This window comes from Ochotona princeps, chromosome 10 (assembly GCF_030435755.1).
Source record: "Ochotona princeps isolate mOchPri1 chromosome 10, mOchPri1.hap1, whole genome shotgun sequence".
Lineage (NCBI taxonomy): Eukaryota > Metazoa > Chordata > Mammalia > Lagomorpha > Ochotonidae > Ochotona > Ochotona princeps.
In genome coordinates, this window is record NC_080841.1 from 18247618 (window position 1) to 18269931 (window position 22314).

The window sequence follows — 22314 nt, forward strand, 5'->3', positions numbered from 1 at the left end:
GGCCCTCTGCTCTCCCTGGAGAGGCCAAGTAGGCCAGTACCCCTCAATGGACAGACCCAAGCAACCGGGCTGGGTTGCTCTCACTGCCCCCTCCCAGAGCAGCAGCTGCTCCAGGGCATACTGCTCCTGGTGATCAGCCAGGCATACTCGCCCAGGGGCCCAGGGATCACCCTACTTGGGAGCCCAAAGGTGGCATGGCCTAGCCTCCTGCGGCAAGGGGTACAGGGGCTTCGTACCCTACCCTGGGGGCATGGCCTTCATAGGATGGCTAACTCCAAGGGCGAGTTGAGAGGCTCCATCTTTCCATGCCAATGCTGAGGTTACCAAGCAGTTCTTTCAGAGCAGAGCCCAGTAGGCAAGGATCAAGCCTGCCTGAGTTCAGAGTCAGGGAAAAAGGTGCCCACTTCTGTGCCTCTGGTTCACTGTGAGCTCTGAACTTGGGTGTCTGGACTCACATGGAGTTACAACCATGTACACAGGGTGGAGGTACTGGCTGTAATGTGATGCCATTTCACTGCCTATTGGAAATGAGTGTCATAGTAACACGAGTTTCAAAAGATGATGCCGATGACATTAGTTGATACAAATGAAAAGCTTAGAATAGCACCTGGGTCATTTGCAGAGTTCAAGATGCATTCACCTTTAAGAGTACGTATTGTCTTTTCAAAATACATTTTTTTTTCTCTGAATCTTTGGAAGACCTCCATATCTGGAGGAATTTGGTATTTCTCCCATGATCTGAGGGTGAATTTTCCAGGACTAGCAACATGGTACAGCAGGTGTGTAATGCCAGTATTCCATATGGGTACTGGCTGTTCCGCTTCTGATCCAGCTTCCTGCTAACACGCAGGTGGCCTAAGTGCTTGTGCCCCTGCACCCACATTTCTGGCTCTGGCTTGGTCATTGAGACCATCTGGGGAGGGGCATGAACCGGCAAATGGAGAACTCTGTCTCTTCCTCGATCACTCTATTTTTCCAATAAACAAACACATCTTTTTTGCACACACACATATATAAAGTGAATTCCCATCTTTGATAGAAGTCAGTGAGCGCATGTATGACTTCAGATATTTTGCTTTTCTGCTACACAATTGTCTCTTAATGCTGGTCTCAGATTTTTGCTTTTCCATGATGCCTCTTCCTTTGTTGGTAGTGATTATATAGTTTTCCAATCCAAGTCTGTGCTTGTCACAGGGCTAGAAATACTAAGACAGGTAAGCATAGTGTGCAAATAGGAAAATAATGTATGTTTTGTGAGGGAATAATACATGTTCACACACAAGTGTGGTCTGCCCCAAACAGAGCTCATGAGTGGGTCAGAGCGTTGCCTGCCAATGATAAGCATGAAAAGGAACAAAAATGGTTCCTCCAAGTAAGAATGGGAGACGTCTGTTCTACGCACAGTGGAAAGTGCAGAAATGAGAGCGGTCCCTCCCCACGGCTGGAAAGAGCGCTCTTTCCTGCCCTCCACCTCTTTTTACAAGGAAGAGGATGGCACCCCAATCGGAGATACAAATGGCGAGAAATGTGAGCCTGGTTCTGCGTGCATCTGTTGCATTCTGGGAAGACCGACCCAGCAAGCTGACAGTCAAAGAGATAGCATCGCTTCCAGAGATACAAGAGTTGCAGCTCACTTCAGCTTGAAGGAGCTATACTCTGTCACTTCTTTGTATCACACCTCTTCTAACTCATGAAGTTACCTGTTACATGCCTTCTCCAAAGCCAAAGCCTTGCTGGTCTTTATCACCACACCCGTTTCCATCTTCCCCATGCTGATTCTCACACCAGGGCTTGTCTGTCTGGGACTCTGGGCTCAGCAGTAGAGCTCCCTCAGGGTCATCTCACCTGGAGCAGTCCTAATGCCAAAGAGAGGCCACGCTTGCCTCTTTGGGCAGCAAGTGTCACTAAATATCTTATTGGGAAGAACCACTAACATCATCTCCCGGATCAGGCATCGGGAGCAGGTGTCGGTGACAACCAAGGAAGGTATATGATGTCTTCCCAAGCAGCTGCTGCAGGCTTCAGTGACAAAGCAGGGAGCAAGTGCCAATCAGGCATTTCCAGTGGAGCTCAGAGAAGGACTCTCTCCTCCCGCTGTTCTTCAGAAGAGGTGAGTGCACACGCTTCAGCACTTTTCTGCGGGTTCCGTTGCTGCAGAAGCAGCTAGGTGAGGGGTGAGGCAGTAGTCAGACACGAATCTGACTTTGACAAATGGATGCCAAGTCCATATTCATAAATTTCTTGGACCCATCTAACTCCACCATCACTACCCTCTCCATTCCTATCACCACTGTCGCCAGCTCCCACTTCACCTCCACCACTATCCTGGTATTGGTGGGCATCATGATAGCCACAGTGGATGGTGTTTAATACCATCCTCGCACGGGAGGCAGCTCCCAAGCCAGAGACCCTAGGAGCCAGGCACGCGGGAGCAAAGCACAAAAGCTTGTGATGTCGGAGAAGGAGGAGCAGCTTCTCCTGGGATTCCTCCGACCTCCTTCTCTGAGGTGCAGGAGAGTCCGACCCCACCCAGTGGTCAACCTTGAAAGCAGATATTCTGGGTGGATGCTGAAGGAGACGATATGATCACTACAATGCACAATGATTATTTTATTTTTTTAAAGTCGGGGAAGCCAAAGCCCAAAGAAAAGGAAGCGCATTGCTCAAGGTGACCCCGAATGAGTCAGGGCCAGAACTCAGGTCTGGTGACAGAAAAGTCCAGCACTCCCTCCGTCAGAGGCGAGAGGGTCCTGAGAGTTGGTGATACTTTCCCTTCAGGATGTGGATGGTGGCCCTGTGATGGGCAGAAGTGAGTGTGGTGCAGGCCCTGGGGAGGGAGGAGCTGCTGCGGGAGGATCCAGGGAGGCTCAGAACTGATGGGCAGAAGGAACAAGGCAGATGACACCACAAAGGCTCCCTTCTGAGAGGCCCAGGCAGCGTCACCCCCCGACCTGGTGGTGGGGTTCCCACCCCATAGATAGGTGAAGTTTTACAGAAGCACAGAAAGCACCTCCTTCCCAAAGAGTCTCAGCTGCAGCACAAGGGACTGGAGCTAGACTTGCAGCAGAACAGCCCCTCTCGAGAGAGCAACCTCGAGGCAGCTGGCCGTGGAGCTGTGGACTTTGGTGACTCTGAGTCTTCCTAATCGGTGTCTGGGAGGAAGCTTACTCAGGGGAGGAGGATGGTCCCCATGACCTCTGAAGCCTGCTTTGGTGCAAGAGGTCTATGAATCACAGGTCAGCAGGAAGACACCCTCTGGACAAGAGATGCTGCCGCCCGGCTGCGGGTCCCTTGCGCTCTTGCCCGCGAACAGCCTGAGTGCCGTGCTGTTTCACGCTGGCCTCCGACGTGGTCCTGGCACATTGGGGAGCACAAGGTGAGCGAGAGGGCAAGCACGAAGGCCTGGGCAATGCCAGCAGCTGAAAAGCCTCAATTAGAGTGAAAGGAGTTATCTGGTATTTAAATAATTATTAGATTGAAGGAATAATCATGGGTTTCAGCTGATTTTTTCCCCACTGTCACACTGATGGTGTCTATAATATTATTATTCAAATGCCCATGGTGCTCATTGAGAAAAGAACGGGGGGGGGAGGGGAGGAAAGAGAGAGAGAGAGAGGGAGAAAAGAGAGAGAAGGAGAGAGAGAGAGGAGGGGAGAGGCTGTGGGTTGCAGGGAGGGGTGGGTAGGGGGACTCATTTAATCTCCATGTGACAGGGCTGCAGGAGGCACGATTAGTCTTTTTCTTATTTCAGCTGTCACTCACACACAGACACCAAGATTGTTATTAGCGTATTTTATGCACGCGATGTAAAGGGGAGAGGGAGAGGGGGGCGGAGAGAGCGGGCGGGGGGGGGGAGGGGGAGAGAGAGAGAATTTCCAATGGAAAATAACGGGACCAAAGGAACAATTTAGATGTCACTGCTCTACCAGCTGTGCTTGCTTCATTAATCGAATGTCACTTTTACCCTAGACACCGTGCTGCTAGGCAAAGCTAAGTGGCGATCCCTCACCCCCGAGAGGGAAGGAGGAAGCCAGAATATGTAACAGGGACAGGGGTCTCTGCCCACATGCGCCACTCCCCCGCCGCATCCCTCCCTGAAGAGGTGATATGCACCCATGTCAGGACAGCCCTGGGTGACAATCTCTACCCAGTCACCTGGCTCACCAGAAGCTACCGCCTGTCTTCACACACACAGCTTCTGTTCCCGACAAGCTCATCACCAACGACCCAGGAGTAACAGAAGCACGTGGGAGGAGGCTCCTACCTGTCCCTGGGAGGCACGAGAGAGGAATCCTTGTGGCATGGGGTCAACAGTGAGGTCCGGAGTGGAGTAGAGCTCTCAGACTCTGGCAAAGACTTCTGGATGTCCCTCACTGCTCGTGTGACAGTGGCGGGCACTCTGCCTCTCCCATGATGGACAGAGGCATGGTAAGAGAGGCAGGATGGCAGATGGCGGGGTAGAAATGAGTCCTTCCAACAGTCCCATGTTGACGCCCTGGGACATGGAGCCCACAGGCAGGCACCCACTGAGCTATCAGGATGTAACTGCCCTTTGGGGAAAGACAGCCATGGACAAGCCCAGGAGTGAGGCCTGGCCCATTCCCTGCCCTCACACCCCACTGGCACTGGGATCTGGGATGTCCCAGCCTTTAGAAGGCAACAAGGTCAAGTCTGTTGTTGATGCCACTCATCTGTGACACTGTGTGACAACAGTCCCAACAAGTCAAGCCAAGGCGGCACCCAAAAGTGCTGACCCCTAACTTTGTGGCTCAGGAAGAGTGATGTGTGCACTGAGATGGGTGGGCGTGAGCCATACCAGTGCTGGGAAACTCAGAAATCCCAGATGACCACATTTCAGTGTGAGCCCTGGGAGGCAACAAGTTTTCCTGTGGTCACTTCAAGATGTGGAGGAATCTGCCACTGCCTGCTTTCCCTGCCCAGCAGTTCCTGAACTTTCTGGCTTCCCCTGCCTCAGAGAGTGAATATGTCAGCTGCTGGCCTCTCAGTTCCGATGGGATATTCCCGACTCCCAGCGAGAGGCTTTCCTTGCTCCCCATCCCAGCTCCTGCTCTGGCCCTGTGCTCCCATCTTGGAACCACTGCCTTCCCTGGCTGGGAGTGCCTTCTGCTGTTTCTCCCTCTTCTCCTTCCCAGATCTCCTAGTGGGCTCAGATCAAGCCCTGGAAACTTTCCTAGGTCTCCCAGGGCCTTTGTAAAGCATGCAGTGTGTGTAGGCTGCCTTGCACAAAATGTGAAGTTTGCAGTTGGCCCACCATGATGAAGAGCTCCAGGGGCTGCCTGGTGAAGAGGTGGGGGGTGGCGAGTGGGGGCAGCTCCACTCCTCCCTGGAGCACTGGCTTTGCAAAGTCAAAACAAGATTCATTACCCTGGGGCCAGGAGCAGGCAGATACACCGTGTGACCCTGTAGCCCCACCCCATATGTCATGGGCCTGTCAGGAATCTCCCAGAATTCCCTTTATTATCTAAAGGTCGACCCCAGGCAGAGCTGAGAGCCACACAGTACAAACCAAGCTGCAGGAGCCATCAATTTCAAGCAGCTGCTGCATGCTGTGCACCCTACCCCACCCCACCCCGGCCCCTAGCCTTCCTGCCACTCTGCCCTCTTCAACCCCCTTTGGGGAAGGCCGGGTGAAGAGCAGCGCCTTGCCAGGGCCACCTATCCCCTGTCAGAAGGAATTTCTGTGAGTCAGCAGAGCCCTGAGGCCAAGGCAAGCTGGCCCAGGTGAGGAGGTGACCTCAAGCAGGGGATCTGAGAAAGGAGTCCCCACAGCTCCCCTGCCTCCGAACAGCAGCCTGCTTAACTACTGCCATGGTCCTGCTGCCATCCCAGCAGCACCGTGGGCAGAAAGGACGGGGAAATGAACTCATAGGCTCCTTCCAAAGGCAGGCAAAGGGATGCAAGTGGCCTAGGGCTTGGCCAAGGTGAAAGCCATGTTAGGAGTTCAACAGTGCAAGAAGCTCTGGAAACTTGTGGCCAGGTGGATGTGAGCAGACCCACTGCACAGGTGAATACACTGAGCCCTTGGGGTACAGAGCACCGTCGTCCAGCCAGGAAGCGGTCCCTGAGCCCCTGCTTCTCCCTGTTCTTCCTCTGCCTCCATTTGTTCAGTTCAACCCTCCCATCACCAGTCTGGGACAACTTGCCAGAATGTTCAGGCAGACATGGCGAATACTTTATTTTAAAGATCATGACTCCAGGTTCCGCAGCTTCACTTACACCTCTTCTGCCCCGATCCTTTATTTGGGTGATGGAGAATGGCTGGCGGGGGAAGATACGGGGTGAATGGGGGTGCCCTGGCAGGAGTTGGGCTTATCCGTGCCCAGGTGGAGTCTCCAGGTGGCAAGAGATGTGCTAGCCATTCCAAACGACCTTTCCCAAGAGCCTGGATTGGGTCTTTAGCCTTGTCACCCTCTCCTTACCGAGGGACAGCCGGGGACAGTGAGGTAAACATAGGGCCTGAGAGCAGGGTTAGAAAGCACCCAACCAAATGGTTAAAGAAATCACAAGTCGCTCCACATAATGGCATATTATGCTGCCATTAAATATAATGTTTTCAGAGAATAATGACACAGCTCCAAGTCACACTCGTGGAAGGCAAAGCCAGAAACAAAGGAGCTCTGAGCAGAAATCCCAAACAGAGCACCCGGCGTGCCCTCAACGCTCAGTCTCCCTGCTGACCCTGCGTCCCCATTCGCTTTCTCCCTGAAGCTGCCCACGGCATCCTCTTGAAGGAGGACTTGAGCAGCTCCCAGCAGATCCCAGACCCTCTTTCCCTTCTGCCCTCCATGGCCCCACACATCAGCTCCTGAGTTGTTCTAGAGACAAGGGGTATCCCCATCCGGAGACTTCAGCCACCATTGTTGGTGTCAAATGGGGGTGCATTGCTAACACTGTTTCCAGACATTAAGCTTTCATAAAGTTCAAAAGGGTGGGCCTCTTCCCCTAGAATCCCGACACTGCTTCCCCTAAAATGATGCCTGTTACTCGCTGGGTTCCCAGGTAGGCCTTTTCCTGACATAGACCCTGGCGCAGGTCATGGGCAGTCAAGATTCAGCCCTTGGTATCTTATAAGGGGCGCCTAGCACTACTGTCTGACTCTGCCCGCATGTCTCATTTTGTCAAGCACACGAACAAAGTTTGATATCACCTATGAAACTCCTCCTATGGATCTTTGCCCAGACAGATGGAGGCTGCTAAGTATCCAAGTTCAAGTTCTTCCCAAGCTGGCTTTTTGTCCCTCTGTTTCCATTCTCACAGCATACCTCTCCCAGAGTAACTCCATACCCCCGCACACTGGGGGTGCCAAACCCACCCTGCTCTGTTCCATCTTGGTGGTCCCTCTCCCTGAAATGTCTGTCTGCTCTCTTCTTGGTCTCTCCAAGCCCTACCTTTCCTTGAAAGCCTCGCTAGGCCTCCAGGACACCTGCTCCTAAGCACTGATGTGTTAGAGCCCTTTTGTTGGGGCTGCATAGAATCGGAGGCTCTCGAAGGCAGCAGGAACACCTTGTACTTCCCAGCACTCCTGGCAGGGCTAACTCGGTGACTTGTACTCATAATGTGCTCAGGCTGAATTGCATGGAACAGCAGGAAGGGAAGACAGGGTGCTCACCGACTTTCTTAGCAGGCAATACACCTGCCAGTCTGCCCTAAGACATCAGCCTTGAGCTAGCACGGCTCAGAGATTTGACATCAGTAGTCTCGTGAAGGTCGTGAGTCCCTTGGAAAGGATGCTGGCAATTGCTCATCTTGCACTCACTGGGTAGAGAGCAAATGTCACTGACTCCATGAATGGCAGGGGCAGGGGGTGGGCAGAGATGGAACAGAATGGGAAATTTTCCACTGTGTCGCTGGAGAATGCACTTGTTCAGGTAAAGTTTGAGCCAGAGCACTCCAGGGTCACAGCAGATCAGAAAAGAAGCCTTAAGGGTTCTAGAACAGGGCAGGTGGGGAAGAAGTCAGAACAGGGCTCTTCAACAAGGGGGTCCCAGTCAGTCTGGGGAAACTGCTCCTGGCAACAGGTGCAAAAGAAAGACCTTGGGCTACATAGACTTGGGCTCTAATCTCCTCCCACCACTTACCAGTGTGGTGAACTTGAACCTGTTAGTGGATTTCCTTGGAGCCCTGCTTTCCTCAGCTGTGAAATGATAAGCCCACCAGGGATGTGGTGGGAATCCAGGAGACAATGGATGTGAAGTTGTTTTGTAAACGCCACAGCTCAGCATAAACACCAATAACTCATGTTTCTGTTTTTAGAAAAAACACTGCACAAGGGCGTCATCTCCTTGGCAGCCACAACTGACCGGAAGGATGGTGACAAACTTAACGGGAGCGGTTACTGTGCAGGGCACCATGTGCTGACCAAGATCCAGCATTCCTGGAAGGAACCTGGTGCTGCAGGTCCCACCTTCTCTCCCTCGCAGACCTGAGGGTCCCAGCAGCCACTTCCACTGGTCACCTTGGTGGCCTCATGCTGTCCGGGTCACCCTCCCACCCCCTCCACCAGGCCACTTGAGCTGCTCCTGCTGAAGCACGCAGACACCTGTGGCAGGAAAGGGCAGGGGAGCAGAGCCGGAGCCAAGGGGAGGAGAGGATGCTGGTATCCATTCCTGAATCCGGCTTCCACATTCTTCCAGCTTTCCCCACAGAGCATCTGTCCCAGGTACAGAAAGCATCCTTCTTCCTCCCTCATCTATTCTGCCTCTCCTTGTCTCTGGGGCTTTTTGAAACTGACAACCAGGCTGGGAATGCAAAACTCTACTTCTTTCTCACAAGGAGGCATCCCAGGCAGGCGGTATCCAACCCCAGTACCTTCCCACTTTCAGTCTCTATTCTTTTCCTTTTTTGTCTCTTAAAGAGCAGATCCGGGGTTGTCATGCAGTGAGCATCTCTGGCGTAACAGGCAGGTTCACACTCACACGTGCCCAGCAGGGACCAGGCCACACAGCTGGGTACCAGCACCCTGTACACAACTAAGGGACTCAGGGCTCAGGCCAGGCACTCGGCTGACCTGGAGGACATGAAAGCCCCCAGTGCTGTCCTGCGTTCCCTTGTCAGGAGACAGGCACAGAGACCCTTTCAGCTTCGGGCAGCCATCAGGCATCCCGTGGGGCTCCTGGGAGGGAAAGTGAAGGGCACAATTATCAGAGGGTCTGAGAGGGGAAGAATGTGCTGAAGGAAGCAGGTGGGGCCTGGGGTGGTGGGTGAGGTGGGGGGGAGCCTACAGGCCGGCTGGGGTGGAGATGAAAAGAACTCCACTCCATGATGAATGGGGTGTGAGTGAGGAGCCTGGAGAAGGGTAAACAGCCAGGGGCAATCCGGGGAGGCTGGGGAGAAAGAATGCCGGGGTCAGAGAGCGGCACAAATGCTGTTACAGCAAAGGATCCAACACAGAGGGACCCGCCTGTGCACGCATGTGCTCAAGCCTGGCCAGATGTGGGCAGCTCTGCTCCCCATCCCCCTCCGGCCCCAGGCCCCTCCCAGCCCCTCTGGAACACCTTGCCTGTGGTGTGTGCCTCACCCCATGACACACCAACTAGCTCCTTTGCAGAGATTTGAAAGATTCCCAAGAACCTTACTGACACAACGCCATCAAGAACCCCTGAGGCAGCCCCGTGAGGTCAAGAGCTGCATCATGCTTTCCATTTTACAGTTGAAAGATGTAGATGGATTCGTGATTCCACGGTAGGTAGCTAAGGTCCCAGATATGGAGATGGCACCTGGACCAGGGCTTCTGGGGTTCCAGGTCACCCTGCTTCTCTGCTGCTTTGAGTCACAGATGCCACCTCCCCTCCCCCTCCCCTCCCCCTCCCCACCCCCAAGAGCTCCGAGGAGAGAGGGTCTACTGAAGTCACTGTGTCTGCCAAAAGTGACACTCTGGCCATGCTCGGGCATTTGCTGCTCCCACTTGAGGGTGACTGGACTGGGGATAAGGGAGCAGCGAACTGAGTTGTGGGTCTGGGGAACCCCTGTGAAAGTTGAAGGGAAAGACCTGGGGGCTAGAAGCAGCTGGGCTGGAAGCCAGGATGGGCTGGTGGGAAGGCAGGAGGGGAGGGACCTTGGGGGTTGGCATAGGTGGTGGCAGATGGCAGTGGTCCAGAAGCTCCAGTCTGCAGGGAAGGATGCTGGCATGCCAAAGCCCCCCTCCCCAAACTGCCCTTGTCTGGTGGGTGCTGCGGGAGCAGCAGAAAGCCAGCTGCCAGCTGCTCCCCAAGGCCAGTGCAGCATTGCCACAGTCTGCGGCCAGCCTGGGAGAAGGGGTGAGTCTCCTACCTGACCTGCTTCCTCTGCCCACCCCTGCCCCTCTTCTCCCACCTCTCAGCCCTGGCCTGGCTGCTCTTCAATCCCCAGGCGTGGCAGATCGCTGATTAATTCAGGGCTGTTTAATAACCCTTCTATTTCGATGAAACAAGCTGTCTTGTTTTCTTTATTTTTAACACTGACTTTCCTTTCTTTGCTAAGCATCTTACTGTCATTTAAATTTCTCTGTCTCCAACCAAGCTGATAATAGACTGGAGTGAGCAGCTGCTTCCATCCTGTTTATGACAATGATTAGAAGTTCGAGCTGTGCGAGCAGAGAACTGACCAAACCTCCCTTCGAGGGATCTGGCCGTGCTTGTAGCAGAAGTGCTAATTTTAACATGATTAGGAGAATTCAGGCTCCAGGGGAGACCAGGGCTAATCCCAGGCTAGCCTTCCTGGCACCCTGCTCTGAGACCAGCCCTGGTGGCGCAAGTGTGAGAATCAACTCCACTTCCTCTGGAATTAAGGCCAGGGGCTACAGACCATCTGGGGCTCAGCTCAACTCTACTTTTCACCACAGCCTTATCTTCCAGGAGTTTACAAGCAAAGGGATTCACACTTGGACCCCTGGATGTGGGTGGTGGTCTCAGCTGCCATCTCATAGTTACACCTTTCTACTCCTGGGGGAAAAACACTTCCAGCTTCTGCAACCAGCCCCCCCAGACCCCCAGATGGCATGCAGCTCATTCCTTCCCTGATGGCCCCTTCCTGCCTGGGTCTGCTGGCTGCCTGCCTGGGATTGTTGTGACCAGGCCAGGTGTGCACTGCCCATCTCCCTTGCCACACACACAGTAGGCTTGTCAAGAAACTGGACAGAGGCCTGCACCCTCTCCACCTTCCCAGCATGCAACAGGTGCTCTTTGCTTAGTTGAATTAAACTGGGCGGTGTCAATGTTAAACTCCTTGTGCTTAACTTTCTCCTAACTGGATGTGCTCCTGGGAAAGCAGTTCCCTGTTCTCTACCTGGGCAAAGGTTCTTCTCCGCCCCTTCTGGTCCACCAGCCAGAAAGCGGCTGCTACTCCTTTCCCTCCAGGGACCGCATAGTCAGTGGCAAGCTCGGCCCACAATCCTGGAGGCAAATGCCTCAGAAACCAGTCAGATGGCCTGGACCAGGCTCCCCCCTCTCTTTCCCTCAGGGGGCAGCCACAGCTGCCTGGGAAAGGGGACAGGTGCACGGTGCAGGGACCCCGGCTGCCCAGCTCTCCCTGCCTCTGGCTATACGCAGTTTCCTGAGAGTCAGGAGCTATGTGCGCCTTGCAGCCAGCACAGTCTGCAGGCAGCTGCTGGAGTCATTGTCTCAGCCTCTTCAAGTTGTGAATGCCGAGTCTATAGAGACCGAAACACAAACAGCGGCCACAGTGCCTCTTGGGGAGGGAGGGATGGCCAGGCCTTGCCAGAGCCATTGACTGTGCAAATAGCAAAGCTTGCTGTGGATGGAGGAAAGCTGCTCGCAGCTATTTGGAAGATGGGGGGAGAAGGCTTGCCACACCACACACTGCCCAGCACCATGGAGGGATGGGGGTATGAGCTGAGGGTCTGCAGTTGGGCAGGGAAGATGAGAGGTCAGGAATAGAGCCATGGTGGGGGTAAGGGGCCTGCAGAGCACACACATAGCCAGAGGCTGGCTACAGAAGGTGGCTGAGCAGGCTAGCGAGCAGAGTGGCTGGATTGGGCTCATCCAAGCTAGCCTCATAGCAATTGCAGAGCAGGGAAGAGTGCCTTGTTGTGGAACCCAAGGCAATCTACTTCCCTAGCTTGAACTTGGGTTTCACGGCTATTATTTGGGCCTGGGTGAAACCAGCTATCAAACACTCAGGAACCACTCACAGGCATTCTATGGGGAGCAACCACTTCTTTTGTAACTCAATTTTTTTAAAACAGTGCTTTCCCCAGCAAGTCCCTGGACAGTGGGCTCCCTTCTCCCAGCCCCCTCCTTATGTTTTGCACTTGCAGCAAGGGGCCAGGCCCCCTGGCTCCAGCTGGAGGGTCATGGCAGAGCCTTCTGATCCCAGATAAGACAACAGCAGAGGCTTGTCCTCGGACATCCTGACACGTCACACAAAGCAAACGCTGAGCCCTGAGACCTATCCTGGGCTCTTATGAAGACTCTCCACACTGCCTCTGCTCTGGCCATGCCCCTGCTCTGCAAGCTCTCCCTGAGGGGCCCTGGGAGCCTTGGAGCCCCAAGGATATCAGCCGCTTCCCTAACCAGGGCTGGTTGACCTCCAGAGCAACACCAACTTAGCAGTTTTGCAATGGTATGAGACCATGGCTCATCTCTGCTCTCCAAAGCCGAAGGCACCAAAAGCCCAAATCTGGCAAATCCAGAATTCAAACTCCAGCCTGCCTGGTTAAACACTAACCAGGAACCCTGCCTGTGGTCCCAGGGCCAAGGTCACCAGGGCCTTTCCCATCCTGTCTCCACTGAGCTTCCAGACCTTTCTACCTTCACATGTACATGTTCTAGAAAGAAAATCTTACTTTTCTCAGAAAATGCCAAAATGATCAGAGAGAGAGAGAGAGAGAGAATAGTCCTAGCTTGGTTTTCACCCGTGCTCCAACTTTTGAATCACTTCCCATTGCTTTACAGCAATTGTCCCTTTTCTAATGCCCCCAACCCCATCTCTCTAGGCTTGGTTCCAGAAAGAAAGCTGCTTGAGCAACCAGGGCAAACATTCATTCCCATTGGACAGATGGGGGAATTGAGGTGCTGGCTCAGAAGCAGGAGCCAGTTCAACTGGGTGGAGGGGTAAGGGGTGTCTTGTGGCTCCCTCCTGTCCCTCTCTCCTATGCTGGGAGTGGGTGGGGTAGGGGCAGGCAGGGGCCAACAGGTGAGAAATCTTTCGGGAAGTGGGCAGAGCTGCAAGTGTGAAGGGAAGCCCTTTGTTCCTGACTGCTGGGCCCTGGTCTTTAACACCCCGGCCCTTCCTGACCATCTGTTCTTGTTCCTCTGAGCAGTGCACCGGGTGGCAGGTGCAGCCTAGCAGCGCCACACGCGGTTCCCATCAGTCCTGGGCCCAGGAAGCTGAAGCCGTGACAGCCTGAGGCCCACACTGGGATTCTGCTCATTTCCTGATCAACCTCAGCAGGAGTCAGCCTGACCTCCTATCCTGGAGGGAGACAGCAGTGGCGGGAGGTGACGGAGGGGGCCTGTCATCTCATCAAGGGACTGGATGACTCAGAGGGCCTTGCTCCTGGTAAATGGTGCCACCCACTTGACTAGTAGAGACCTGGTGGCCTCAGGCCAGGGAAGGGGCACGGGTCTTCCTGCCTAGCTAGCCCTGGTCCTGGCTCCACCTAAGAGTCCTGTCCTTCGGGATGCCCAGAAAATAGGCTCTTCTGCCTCAGGTTCCTTGGGAGGGAAAGGTGGAAAGCTGGGGAGTGGGGTGTGTGGAACAGCCCGGGGAGGTGGGAGGTCAGAGGCCAACGCAATATTTACCCAGCCCAGCTGAGGTCTCTGGCTTTTATGAAGCAGGAAACAACTTCAAAGCGGCCATATCCCTTCTTACCACATGCCTGGCCCTGGTCCTCCTGCCTCTGCTTTGGTATGAAGCCCTGCCTTTCCATCTTAAACGGAGGAACCCTGAGTCTGGTCAAGTGCTCAGACAAGTTGATCAGTTGGCTCAGAGTCACACAGCAGTTGGAAATGGTGGATTTCCCTGATGCTTGGGGACCCCCTCCCCCAGAATTCTGGGAGTGAGCTAGCTGCTGCAGGGTGGGGGAGGGGGACCTACAGGGGGAGGTTGCAGTTCCTTATCTACAGCTCTGCCCCTTCCCACCTCCCCCACAGCAGGAATAGTCCCTGGAGGTAGGGAAGGTGCCAGACACAGGGCACAGAATCTGATAGATGGAACTTCTTATGGTGTGTGTGTGTGTATGTGCATGTGTGCATGTGGCTGTGTGTGCAAACTCCTTCTCACCAGAAACAGAGGCATGTGGTTACATACCACTTAAATAGAAATATGACCACCTAATTCTGGAAAGTACAGTCTTGAAGTTTCCTCGGGCCTCTTGATGACCGGGTGAGCTCCCTGGCTCTGTGCACCCTGGTGTGGGGGTCAGGTCCCTTGCACACCTGCGCACTGCTGCTGCCAGGCCCTGGAGATGGCAGGACACAGGAAGAGTGTTCCCTTGCAGGGCTAGAGAAGGCTGTCCAGTTGAGACTTGGCTGCTTCGGCACCCCAACCCCCACCCCGGGCAGTGCTCCTCAGCTTCTCTTCCGGACAGAGATGCAAACCCAAAGTAGACCCTTTTTTAGGTAGCAAGCAGTGGACCAGGTGGCCCACGGGGTGGCCTCCTCTGCTGGGCCAGGGTGTGATTTTCCCCTCCCAGCACTTGCAATTTAAGGAGTTCAATCAGATAAGAGCGGGTGTGTCACAGCAGGATTTGGGATACTTCTGTTGGTTGTGAACAGGATGAGTAACAACCTGATGAACCACATGGCCGGTTCCAGAAGCACCGGAAGGGGATGCAATTTACACCGAGTACAGGGCGGGAATCCCCGGGGAGCTGGCGCTAGGATGTTGACTAATAGGGCAGCAATGCCCGGTGTCGCCAGTTCCCAAGTCCACAAAGCAGTGCCAGGGACACTTGGGTGGAGGTGGTACAGGAGAGACTGGGCAAGGGAGGGTGCCAGGCAGTTACTCTTGGGGGAGCTGTGATGCTCTCAGGCACCCACGTCTCTGCCCATGGCCTGGGGGAGAAGCTTTGAAAAGCTCTTCCCACCCTCACTTCCTTGGGCCCCTTGTTAACTCCAGGCCCCCTCTGACCTGGGGATATTGCGTCCTGCGCCCCCACTCCCTCCATCACATGCATGGTGAGGTCCTTGTTTCTTTCTCATCCAGTGCTAGGAGAACACTGCAAACATCATGGCTTGCCTAAACCTCAATGGAGCTCAGCTCTTGCCCGCTGTGTCCTGCTCTGTGGCTCAGAGCAGGCAGCAAGCACCGTAACAGACAGAGCGTTGGGAGGGGGTTCCCTCGGCAGGTCCCCTCATCCTGCCTTCACTGCTTTCATCCCCACACAAGGAGCCAAGGTGGAGAGAGGGTGAGAGGGGGCTTCACATTGTAAAAAGAGAGAGCCTGGGTGTCACGATCAAAGGGTGTTTGAGATGCACTTGAAAGAAGTGTGTGTGTGAGAGAGAGAGCATGGGCCTGTATCGGTGTGTGCACATCTATATGTGCATGCAGTGTGTGCACACGTGTGTTTGCATGCTTCTGTGCACATATGTACATGCAGGCGTGTGTGTACGGGATCAGAGAAGAGACCGAAGCATTCACCAGCTCCTCGCTCTGAACTCCCCCCTCCTCTTCCTTCCAAGTTGAACTCTTACAAAGGCAACTCCACTGCTTTTATCTCTCACCCTGAAAGCAGTTTTAGCCAAGGATTAAACTTTCATAATATGATACATTTATCTTGTTTTCTTCCTTCTTTTCTCTGTCCTCCCTGCCCTGCACCGATGACCCCAGGTAAATTGGAGCCAAAGGGAAATGGAGCTTGAGCCCTGGGGGCTGGCATGGTCTGGCCTTGTGCCCACGTCCAAACTTCCACATCTTCCCACCGTTCTACCCCTCCATCTAACAGCGATTATCTGCTTGGAGGAGACGGGCCTCTGGACTCAGGCTCGCTCGCGCTCTCTCTCTCAATATTGTCCTCTGCTGAAATGAAAAGGGGAATTATAATTCAGAGAAAGGCTCCCACGGAGAGTACCAAGACAGAGATTAAACCAGTGATACAACGCTGACACGTGTCCAGTCCCTCAAAGCTCCTCTGACAAAAAGTCTCCTTGGGAACAGTTTTGCCACCACCTGAGAGCGCCTGGAAAATCCGCCTTTAGAGAATCGGAATGTGAGGCGGCCTGGGAAGGCGCCTTGGGGATGGGCCAAAAACCTCCACAGCTGATAAAGAAGGGCCTGAGCCCATCGGGGCGCAGCCAGCGGACTGGGCTGCCGGCTGAGAGCGCGTCCATCCCGCCCCTCGGCCCTGTCCTGCCCGGGCAGGCCTCCCCGGAGCTGCTAGCAACCCAACTCAGGCGCCTTCCCAGCCCCAGGCGAGCAGACGGGGGCGCAGAGGTTACCTCCAACACCCGGCAATAGGCCACCATCGCTTGCGATCTCTGGAGAGTGACAGCTGGCAGTTTCTAATATATCTTGTCTATTTTTTCCCCTCTCGGAAAAAAAAAATGATAAAAATGCCTAAAAGCAACTGTTTCTGCCAAAGCCTGGTTTTCAAGAGTCCCCTCTAGTGGAGAGAACCAGCTATTACTGCGGCTTCCAGGCGAAGCCTAGGGGGCCCCTGGGCCCCCTGGAGACTTCACAGAGCCTTTCCAAGCCCAGCTCTCCTGCTTACTCTCCACGTGGTCGCTGGGCTCCTAGGCCTGCCTGCCTTTACTTTCCCTCCCTCTGTCTTCCTGCCACTGTCTGTTTATCCCACGCTCTGCAGTCTGCATCTTGACTTCTGCCTGTCCATGGCTGCGCAGGCTGTTGCATCCCTAGCTGCATCTGGGATCCACCTGCTGGTTCACTCTGAGGTTCCCAGAGTCTGCCTAGCTCTGGAGGTTTGGGTAAGGTCTAGGAGCGAATAACCTGGCCCCAGAAGGCCTGAGACAAAGCCAGAGCAGCCCTGCAAAGCCAAGGGCTGCTGGGGAGCTTGGCAAACCCCTGCCTCACTGCCTGCAGCACAGTCCGGCTCTGGAAGCTGTCTACACCTGAGCTCAGAGTGCAATCAGCAAGCTCCCCTCTATCAGCGCTCCCCACCAACCAACCTACCCGCTCCCCAGGCTGGGAGTCACTCCCATAACTCACTGGCCCAGCTGGTAGAGGGTGGGCTGAAGGTGAGTGCAGGGGAAATGGATGGAGAGGGATGGGTGGCATTGAGGGACCAGGCCTGGGCTGGGGCACTGGAAAAGCTGAAGCAGGGAGCAGAGAACACCTGCTGGCTCTCTGGGTTTCCCAGAGATATCCTGTTCTGCAGGCAGGAGACCACGCACCCAGGGCAGGCTGGAGGTTAATGGTTAACCAGCCGCAGGAGTGGGAACTCTCTTGGTGCTAGGATCCAAGCCTCTTGCCTCTGCTCCCCCCACTCTCCTCCCTGGAAGGAATGCCCTACTCCCCAACAAAGAACTTTCTCGCTTCTATTTCTGCCCTTGAATTCCAGCTGGAGCAGTGTGGAGCTAGATAAAGAGGTTCCATATGCACAGATGCCAGGGGAGAGGGAACCCAGGCAGCCTGGGGCTAAGAGGAGGAGAGAGGAGCTACCCCCTTCTCACTTTCTGGGTGGGCAGGTGGGTGGGCATCTGGAACCCAGCTGTTTGACCCCCGAGGAGGGAGTTCCATTCTGTCTCACTTCTAGAAAGGTCCAGCAAAGAAGTGGATACACACCTAGCCCTAATTTTCTCTAATCAGGCATAAAATCTTTGTAACTAAATAAAAAAAAGAAATAAAACTGTTTCCCCTATAAGGGAATAATTCCATTCATCATTACACTGAGCATATGTGAAGGGGAGAGTGGAATATTCACCACTAATGAATTGATAACAGACTGCCCTGGGAGGCGGGTGGTGCTGGTGGGCACATGGCACTCAGGGTAGGTGTAAAACCCAACACCTCCGAGCCTGCGTCTCCAGGTTCCCCATGGATGGTCCGGAGTGATTTCTAGTTAACAGACTGCAACACAATGCTCCTGTCTCTTTATGATCAGAAGAAGGGGAGGGAGGTGGGAGGCTGGCATGTGCTCCTGGCCTCTGCATTTGCCATGAGGGACAGAAGTATATTGTGCCCCAGTCTGTGGGTGCCGAGACAGCTGTGGCAATGCAGGAAGACAGCTGGTGGGTTGCGGGGGTGGGGGGTAGCTGATGTTACTGGAGATGTGAATTAACCTCCCACACACACCAAACTGCCATGGAGAGTGCGGCAGGACAGAAACCATGAAGCTGGCCACAGTGACAATTCCAGCACTGTAAATATTCTGCAGGATCTGAACTGGTGCGTTCAGGCTGCTGCCAGCGGGAGCGGCTGCCTTGTCCGTTTAACCATGTGGCTGGTTTCCCCTCCTGCTCCCGTCTCCTCTTCTCCCATGCCCATGAAATAAAGATCAGCTGAATAATCAGCAGTATTTGTTCCCGAGAAAGGGACCTCGCAAGAGAAGTCGCTGTTCTTAGAGGGCTTTCTTTCTAACATCATTGCAAGCACAGACTTCTGGAGAACAGATGGTGAACTTTTACATCCACATCTGCAGCTTCGGATGGTCAAGAGAGTGGGAGGGTCAATGTTCCCTGGCCTTCTGGAGACAGGGCTAAGTGTCAGGCCACCTCTGGCCGGGCAGCCACCAGCCTTGCAATGACATGGTCTGGGCCTGTTGGACACCACACTTTATGTTTAAGTTTGGGCTCAAGGCCCCCGTTGCAACCTCTGATGCCTCTTCTGTCCCGCCAAGAGAAAGACCACGAGGGATCCACCATTCTCTTGCCGGACTCTGGATCTTAGTCAAAAACCTGTGCGCTCACAGACCCCACTGCTTCTCACCAGTGCCGCCCCTGCACATGGCTCCAGATGCCAGTCCCAGGTAACTGCTCTGCCAGCCAATTTGCCCCCCCATCCCGGTGCAATTTGTTAGGGAACAGCAAGGGCACAGAGGGCAGCCTGCGGCACCTTCCCTTTATCAGCCTAAAGAGGATTGCTATGGGACAGGAGGCAGGGCGAGAGATGGGGGGACTGCGCCTGTCTCTTCCTGCTCCTGCTGGCAAAGCCAAGTTCTGGGAGCAGGGTGGGTTGGAAGTGACTGTGGCAGTGATGCCAGGTGGGAAAAGGGGTAGGAAAACAGATGCTCCTGACCACCCTCCCCCAACCACTGACACTAAGCCCAGTGAGGGTGTCTGAGACTGGGTCCATTTGCTAGGTTTTCTACCCTCTGTCCTCAACCCCCTACCCTGCAGGCTGTTGCCGGAGAGATGACAGGTAATTAGTTCAAATGGTGCTCTGTGAAGAGAGGGGAAAGTTAATGAATTCTTCTCTCTTCTTGCCTGGAGGTCAGAGGCTAGAGGGCTGCCAGCAACTCCAGAGCTTTCTGGGGTGATCACACAACAGTTGTGCATTTCAATGAGCAAAAGCTGAATGCCTCCTGCCAGGGCTATCTCTTCTGGGGACTCCGCTGGGCTCAGAGGAAGGCAGCAGAACCCAAAGCCAGCCCAGAGGGAAGAGTGAAGTTTCAAGGTCTGGGAAAGAAGCCCGGTCAGCCTGCCATTGTGTGGGAGGGGAGAGCCGAACCCGACACCGACACTGGCTCCAGACACATGGAAGGCACCACCAGGTCCTCACGCTGGGCACCTGTAAATCTTATCTGTGGTGCTCCCAAATATCTGTGGATGCCTCCAAAGCAAGGGGGTACAGAGACCCGGCCCTAGATCCTGCTGCCTTTCAGGTCCTCTGCATGGCTATCACTGGTGCCACACTTCTCAGAATTTGGGGTTCCCGGACAAGGAGACTCGTGCCTATTCCCATTGCCCAGCTCTTGAGAGCTCTCGCTTCTGGACCTTAACTGACCTGGAGTCCCAAGTCTAACCCCTAGTTCCTCTCCCTCATGACTTCATGGAGCTGAGCTGTGTTTGAGTTGGGAATTGCCAGGGCAAGGGTCATGCCAAACAGGTGGACATTTTTCAGGATCCTAGAACAGCAGTTTCTGGGGACACTTCCTTGGTCATTTAGACCCTGATGGACATTTCTAGAAACTACCTGTAGGGTGAGTAAGATCGGGTCCAAATTATTATTGAGGATCCCTGCATCACTTGTGGGGTGGGGCAATGAGAAGCACATGGGAAGGAGACGATCTTAAATGATTCCAAGGAAACTGGGACCTGGAGCCAGTCCCTCTTCCAACCCCCAGCACTCCCACACTCAGCGCTTTGAATCCTTCTCTGGATCTCCCCCAACTGGAGCCACTGATGCATTCCCCTGCCCCCCTATCCCTATTCCAAGCCTCTGATGGAAGGAAAGGCCGACGGCTACCAGGGACTCTGGCACTAGAGTGAACGCCCCCAAAACGATAGCTGGCCCCAGTGGCCTGGGGTTGTCTTGTTCATGCCGTCTGAGGCCTTCCCGGGTTCCAGCTTTTGGGGTGACCCTTTCTCTCCACCCCTGGGCTCCCCAAAGCCGCAGCGTGCAAGCAGGTGCTCGGTGCAGGCAGACGCACCACGGAGCGCTGCCGCCACCCGCAGTCCCAGGCTGGGCAACCGGCAGCCGGCGGCCAGAGGCCGGCTGCGAGTCCGTGGCACTGGGGCGCACATCGCATTCCCGTCGCTAACGTGATCGACCTCGCGCGTGGGGACTCGTCGCACGCCGTGGGTGAACCCGGGAGCCTGGGGCCGGGACCCGGGAGAGGCGGGCGCGGGAGGCGCGCCGTGGGGCGTGCGCGCGTTTAGGAAGAGGGCGGAGGGCGCCGCCGGCTCGCAGCGCCCGGCCCCGTCACCGCTTACCCAGCTCGGCGACGTCGGTCTGTCCTTCCGTCCCCGCTCCGTGCGCTTCGGCGCCCGGCAGCCGAGGGCTGCGCGCGCCCCTTTCCTGCTCGCACCTCCGAATCACGGGGACGACCAAATCCACATGGAGTCCAAATGCATTAAGACCCACGGCAAGCCAGCTGCCACTTATCTGTATTCCTGGAGTGGCCCCTCGGTGTCGGGTCCGCGCTCCCCTCTGGCAGCCCGGCCGAGAGCGCTGTCGCCCGCTAGCTGAGGGCACCGGGAGGCGCCGAGGGGGCGTGTGGGGGTGGCCGACTGGGTCCTTCTCGGGCTAGCAGCAGAGCCCCTGCTGTCTTCAGATATTTTCCAGGGCGACTTTCCGGGCTGCTCTGACATCAGCAACCGCGGCGCTTCCTCCCCTTCTGGCTCGCCGGGTCGTTCACAGTCCCATTTCCTCCGGGAGCCCCGCTCTCCCGAGCTATTCCGGGCTGTGCTCTGCTCTGCCGGCGTCCGCGCTCCGGGCCGCTCCCCAGCTCGCGGGGTCTCCCTCTCGCGATCGCCCGCGCTCCGCGATGCCAGGTCCCCGGCGACTGCGCTCCGCCACCCTCCCGCTCCAGTCTGGCGCGGACCCGCTGCGCCCGGCAGCTCGGGCTCCCGCGGCGGCGGCGGCGAGCCCTCGGCGCCGGCCTCCCTATATTACCGCGCAGCTCATTATCATAGAGGCCGCGCGCCTTAACCCGCTCGCTGCCGCCGCCGCCGCCCGCCCGCCCGCCCGGACTGGGGCCGCGCCCGCCGCTGGCACCGCCCGCCGCCTTCGCCGCCGCCGGCCCCCCAGCCCCCCGCCCGCGCGGACTTCCTCCTGCGCAAGCTGTCAACAAAGGAGAACCGGGGTTGGCACCGGCGCCTGCCCTGTGCCCGGTTCAGCCCGGACCTGCCGGCCACCTTCCGTGGCCCAGGGGATGAGTAACGAAAATGCCGCTGGGGCCTTGGGGGAGGCGGGCTGAGGCCTGGCGAGCCCCGCCAACCCAGCACCCTACCTCCACCCCCCACCCCGGAGTGCACGGGTGCGTGTGATGGGGCCGGGCCCCCTCCCCCGGCTTCACCTGTCACCGCGCGCGTCCTGAGCTCCGCCTTCTGCTCTTGAATTTGAGAGTAAGGGGTGAGTGGGCAAGAGTGGACCTCCGTGGAGACGGGAGGGACCGGGGTCCCGGGGTCTCGGGGTGTGTGGGGAGCACATTTCCGCTTGTGAATATCAGAAAGCCAACTGGCTCTCCGGCGGGGGCTGAAGTTGTTGCTATGAATGATTATTTTCATCATGCGAAGAAGAGCTTTGCTCCTTGAATCTCAAGCTTCCGGCTGGGTCGGGGACCACGGTATTTAAACAAGGACGCGGGAGGGGAGCTTTGCTTTTACGCAGGCCCAGGAGCCTGCCTGACAGGGCAATCCGAAATCTGGCAGTTAAGGCAACTTATTTTAATAACCTAGGAGGAAAAATTTCTGGATTCCAGGTGACAGTAACACCTTGGCGCTCTGCCTGAGCGCC

At 55.6% G+C, this 22314-nt stretch overlaps 1 protein-coding gene across 1 annotated transcript in view; it reads right to left on the reverse strand.

Moving 5' to 3' along the window:
- The window catches only part of PLXNA2 (plexin A2), a 191052-nt gene extending 169529 nt beyond the window's left edge, over window positions 1-21523 (reverse strand). Inside the window, exon 1 of the mRNA XM_004578685.3 lies at window positions 20790-21523. The gene's annotated coding sequence lies outside the window, so the exon portion shown is untranslated. The remainder of the gene's footprint in view (window positions 1-20789) is intronic.
- Window positions 21524-22314: the final 791 nt, after the last annotated feature.